Here is a 6,396-nt window from a genome sequence, read left to right as displayed (position 1 = left end):
GCAGCATAGGCTGCACCTGTCGGTTATCCCTCTGAGGGTTCTTGTGTCGATTGTCTCTTATTTATGCTGTCGAGCCTTTTGTATATCATCACCTCCTTTGGTTGACTCAGGAACGGGGTCCATTAGGACTTGGCGGATCCCATAGTCCACCAATGTTCGAGCCAGGCGTTTGGCACTATCGAACGTAAGAGGTTTCACTGCCAATACGTTTTCTTGCATTGGAGAAGGCAGTCCCCAAATGTATCTCTGTACCTTCCTACTCTCTGGGGTAACCATTCCTGGGCAGAGTAAAACTATGTCACTGAATCTATCAGTGTAAGCTTCTATGTCTGAGCTTGCCATGGCAAGATTCCACAACTCATGCTTTAGTTTCTATACTTCGCCCCTCGCGCAGTACTCTTCCAGCATCATGTCTTTTAGATTTTCCCAGCCCATTGCGTTTACTATTAGAAGAGTCAATGACTTGACATGGTTGTTCCACCATGTAAGGGACCTTTCAGAGAGGGTACATGCAACAAACTTCACTTTGCTCTCTTCTGGGCAAGCGTATAACTCAAAAATCGACTCTGTCTTCTCGAACCATCGCATCAGGGCGATGACTCCCCCATTTCCATCGAAGGATTTGGGTCCACAAATCGTGAAGTCTTTGTATGAGCACTCCCTTGTGTGTTCGTGGTTAGTATTGCTGGTACCACTACCCGATCCACTGGTACCACTTACATTGATTTGAGTCATGACTGGTGTCACTGCGGATGTTACTGCCGCCTGAAAGACAACTGGGTCATAATGAGGAGGCAACGGTGGTGCATTGTTCTTGTTTTTGTTCAACTTCTTCGGTGGCATCTTGCTACCAAAAGGTTAAAAGACGAAATGAGGGTGAGTCCTTAGTGGTTACAAACCGAGTGTATTCTGAATCAAAGTTATCTTAGTTCTGACCATTTCATGTTCTGATGTTTGAAGTAATTCATAACAGAGGTCTATGCAACATAGACTTATGAATTTGATAGTGACTACCCTATTAATGAAGTTATGGAATTAGGTTTACTGTTACTAGCTGATATGATAAAGGCGGTAAGCCTAACACATAGTGTGAGCAGTGTAACCATTGACTCACTAGATCATATAAATTAGTTAATTATTAGTATGACGTATACAGTGCTATACCACCTTACGCGCCTCGGGAGGGGTTTCTGTTCTAGTTATGATGGTCCTAACTTCAGCTGTGAGGGTTTGTTGTTTCTGGGCTTTCTTATGGTTTTCCTATTCACTGTAGATCATGCTGCGGGTTTTACCACAGATCTCCATCACTTCCTGATGGAAGAATTGCATCCTCGTAGGATTTCTTCTAGGAATCCTCTTTGTGAATCCTCCCTGGTTCCTCCTTGACTCCTCTGTTGGTGATTGTAGTGGAGTGGCTATCTATATCTAGGTTGCTCATGCGATAATTGGAATGTCTAAAGAATCCTATGAGATTAAGTAAAACATTTACTCTGAAGTTATTAATGATCCAGACTGGGTCCTCCTATAGCCAAGCAGTGCATGCAAGCTGTATATAACCAAGATCAAATAGACCTTCGAATAGGTGATCCTACTCTGAAACCACAACCAAACAAGGAACATGTAATAGAGTGTAGATCACCAATTCTAAGTCTATAAAATCCCAATTATATATAACCTTGGAAGCATGCACTTCGTAACTATAGACCCGTCAACATAGGTCTTTTAGTTCTTATGTAAGTTTGTTATAGTGCTTAAAATACTCCTATAGTATTTTATCTTTATGTGTTGTTCTAGGAATCTTTTGTATATGGAGTTAGGAAAGTTTTAGACTCATTGCAACACCACCATCACTCCTAAACACATGTTGGTCATATCTCAAATAAATATAGTTGATCAGGATATATTTATTCCAGATATGATTACATAACTACTCAGGTTTGACTGTAGTGTCCAACATCTAAATACTTTTGTTTATTTTGTTCTTGTTTGATCTTATTGTGATATTTGTTCTTAGCATGTATGCTTATTAGTATACTTCTTGTAAAATACTTATATTTTAAAAGTATACTTTTAGTCAGAGCACTCCGGCCCCATTGTATTTATAGTTGTATATCTTTTACTGGTTGATATACTAAGTTCACTATAAACAATGCTCTGATACCAATCTGTCACACCCCCAAACTGAAACGGCGTAAACGTTCAGGGGTAGAGGACGTCATGTGTAGTATCACACCAATTGAATAATAGTAATCAATGCAACATCAACCACTGTATTAATAGTAATATGTTTACATTGCATTTGAATCATACATCATTGACACCAAAAGTAAATGACAAGTAAGGACTCGAAGCTACTATGCTCCATCTTCTTGAACCCGATGCGTGTACCTGTCTACTAGTGTCCTGAGAATACAAGTAAGTTTAGAAAGAGTATTAGCATAAAGCTAGTGAGTTCATAAGCGTTTTGTTGTAGAAAACTGTTTTGTGTTCTATCGAAAAGTACGTTATGTTTCTCCTGAAAAACCTTATATTTTCTCATGTCATGAATGTTAAGTAAAAATGATTCTGGCTAGTTCTTCCTGTGAGTACATAGTGTATACAAATCATATACAATCTAGATCGAACAAACAATCGATTGTGTGGTTCTGCCCCAAGCCCACAACCAAACACGGAACAGGAAAAGAGGCGGAGACCACACATTCCAGTGGTTGTCAGATCCTCATGCACATAATGCTGGAGTATTCACTAGGCACTTACAAAGTTAACTGTATTGATTCTTTGATATCTGTTGAAAGTGTTCCTCAAGAAAATCCAATATTTTCTTATGTAAAGTATGATTAACCGATTCCTTCTATGACTTCTAAGTTCATACTAGTTATGTATAAACCAATATCGAATATACAGTTAATTGTGTGGATCTGCCCTAAACTCACAACCAAACAAGGAACATGGAATGAGGCGAAAATCACACATTCCACATTCTATCAGGTATTCTTCATATGTAACCTGGATGCATAAACTAAGGAGTCATGGAATTAATAATGAATGTTCGTTAGTTGAATAACGAACCAACTATTTGTAAAATACCGATGTTTACCCTGGAACATCCTATATTTTCCCTAAGTGTATGTTATTGAATTATTTGTTCCAAATCGTGGTATGCAAGTGCCTAGCATACTTATGTTGTTTAAGCATTGTTCTGTTTGAAAACCTTTGTATGAAAACATTTGTATAGAAACCATTGTATGAAAACCATTGTATAGTAGTCTTATTACATAAATAAAACTAGTTGATAACGTGTAGTTCTGTATCCTGAAAGTGTTGTTAATACTCTCATGCGATCACTTAGTACATACAAGTTATAGAAATCTAGATCGAACAAACAGTTGATTGGGTGATTCTGCCCTATGCCCACAACCAAACAAGGAACAGGAAATGAGGCGAAAATCACATATCCCATTGTAAGTCGGATGTTAATTTCATATTACCCTAATGTACATACTAAGTCATCACGTAGTTACTAACCCTGTTGACTGCTTGTTAGGTGTATTATTATGTGAACGAGTCGTTGTTTCACCTATGGATTCTTATAACCATACTATGGACGATCAACATTGCGACGTACTCGGATATCGTGAAAAATGACTTTTGTCAGCCTCAGTTGACTGTAGCTAATAGTCAGGGTGCGGTATTGTCACTCCCGTATTGATCTATACACAAACTCACGCTCTCCCTCCAGGAGACTCTGGTTACAAGGTGTCTCACACTGTAGTTCTCTCAATGAATTCACTAATAATACTATGAAAACCTATTTTGACATTAATGTGAATCCTTATAAAATAATATCTTTTATTTCATAAATCACAAGTTTGTTTCCTTTCAATGAAAACTTGTTTTTTGTAATTTTTGTATTCTAACATGTTTTGTAAGCTGATTTCAAGTCTAGTAGTAACAATGTTTACCATGTTTAGTAAGTTCTATGTTCAATGTTGGCTAATGATAGGAAAATACAATTAACCAAATTATATTTTTAAACACAAGATTACTTGTGCTTTTACTTGTATTCCCCCTGAAAGCATTAAAAACTCAGAAAAATATAGGGTATGAACTCACTGTTTGTTGTGTGTAAGCGTTGAATCAACGAACTGAAATCGAAGACCCTTAGGTTGTTATGCGTGGCACTTAACAGAATCCTAATGACAATTAAATACATATATGTATCTAAATTAGCGATTTCGTTCGATAAAGTGTTAGAAAAACATTTGCTTTTAGTTAAGGAATGTTACTGGGACTTGATTGAATCGAGGAAACGGGTTTTTCACCACTTTGAAGGTGTGTACGGCTGTGAACGGCAGTGTACGGCCGGACAGGGGTGTACAGACGTGAACTCCTTTTTGAAGGGTGTACGAACCTTTGTAGGTTTGAAGGGTGTACGGTCGTACACTCAAGAACAAGGGTGTTTGATTTCGAAGTAAATGTGTTCCAAATGCTTTAAACCGACTCTAAATGACGATTTTGATGATTTTCAGAAGAAAAGAGGTGTTTTTAGTGTGTACGGTCAGAGGTCTTAGAGAGAGAATGAGACAGTTTCTAGCCAATAGTGTTCAAATGTGGGTGGGGGTCATGTATTTATAGGCTGGGGATATGGTCGGTGGGTGGGGTCCACTTGGCACGTGGACGGGTGTGCGGCCGTACACGGGTGTGCGACCATACACTCACTCAGGCCGAAACTGTTAGATTTTTGAGTCATTTTGGGTTTTTTCACGCGATTTTCGTTTTGACTCGTATATAATTTTAATTATATAATTCGTAATAATTTTTCCAAACCAAGGAATTTGACGAAAATCCAATAAAATTCAAATGTAATTAACGGAAATTGGTTAAAGATAACAGAAAATGTTTCGAGTTGTCACATAAGGCCCAACCTAAACAACTATGGAAACAAAATAGTCAGACCACTAACCCAAAATGGAACCAGACCCAAAACTAAATAAGTCCCAAAGACCTTAGAAGCCCAGACGAAGCCCAAACCCATCTGGGGTGCGTACGCCCAACGTACCACTCCAATACACTTAGCATACTAAGCCCCTTGGCTGTACGCACAACGTACACAATGTTACACCCAACGTACAAGAATAATATGCACCACGACCATTAAGTGCTTAATACTTGGGATTTAAATGTTAAACTTCAGATCTGGGTCCATTAAGATGTCCTAGGGCATAAAGTTGGCAACTTTATGCCCTTGCATGCCATTAGGGTCCCCAATACTTCATTCTTCCCATTAAGACCTCATTTAACACCTCAAACTCATGCATCGTATCAAAACAACCTTCAAGATGGCACTTTTATGCATCAAGCATGATCAAAGAGCTCAGATCTAACTATCCTAGTATCTGGAGCTGCTCAACTCACCAGAGAGGGTCCAAGAACCAAAAAGGTACTTCATAACAAAACCCTAGCTCAAACTAAAAAAAAGTGATGACAAGGTTTTGACTTTATACCTCCAAAAGTTCCTCAAGATGAACTAGATGCATGATCTAGAAGCTAAATGACACCCAAGACCTGATCACCACCTTCTCCTTCTTGAAACGCTCTTTAAAATGGCCACCAAAACACTCTTTAAGCTCAACAATCACACTCACAAGAAAATATGGGGTTAAGGGAGGAAATGAGGCTCCAGAGGCTGATTAGGGTTTGGTCCAAATGATATAAGGTTGCTTAAATAGGGTGCAAGGCAAAGATTTAGGGTTTTAGACATCTGCCACGCACACCCCGCGTACATGCTCATACGCCCAACGTATGAGCCACAACCACCTGATGCCCTCACACACGTACGACTAAGCGTACACAGATGTACGCCCAGCGTACAGAAGGACCATTTATGATAAAAATGAAATACTTGAGGGTGAATAATGGAATACCTGGATTGGAGTGTTACAACTCTCCCCACTTGAACTAGACTTCTTCCTCAAAGTCTGCACTCAGAAATAAATCCGGGTAATGCTCTCGCATCTCATCCTTCGACTCCCAAGTCCATTTGGAGCTTTTCCGGTATTACCATGAAACATTCACTAGCTTCACCATATTGTTATGAATAACGTTCATTTTTTCATCCAAGAATGCAATGGGCTTCTCTACATAAATCCTATCCACCTAAATGTAATCCAAGGAAATAACTGCAACCTTTGTCTGCAAGACACTTCCGGTGTGAGACTCATGAAAGGTGTTGTGGATATGACTAAGCTCATCTGGAAGATCCAACCGATAAGCAACCCTGCCAACTCAGGCAGAAATCCTAAAAGGACCAATGAATCGGGCCCCAACTTGCCTCTCTTCCGAAACCGAATGACACCCTTCCACTGTGACACCTTAAGCAACACAAAATCTCCCTCA

This window comes from Lactuca saligna, chromosome 2 (assembly GCF_052625555.1).
Source record: "Lactuca saligna cultivar CGN05327 chromosome 2, ASM5262555v1, whole genome shotgun sequence".
Classification (NCBI taxonomy): domain Eukaryota; kingdom Viridiplantae; phylum Streptophyta; class Magnoliopsida; order Asterales; family Asteraceae; genus Lactuca; species Lactuca saligna.
This window is presented reverse-complemented; position numbering follows the sequence as displayed.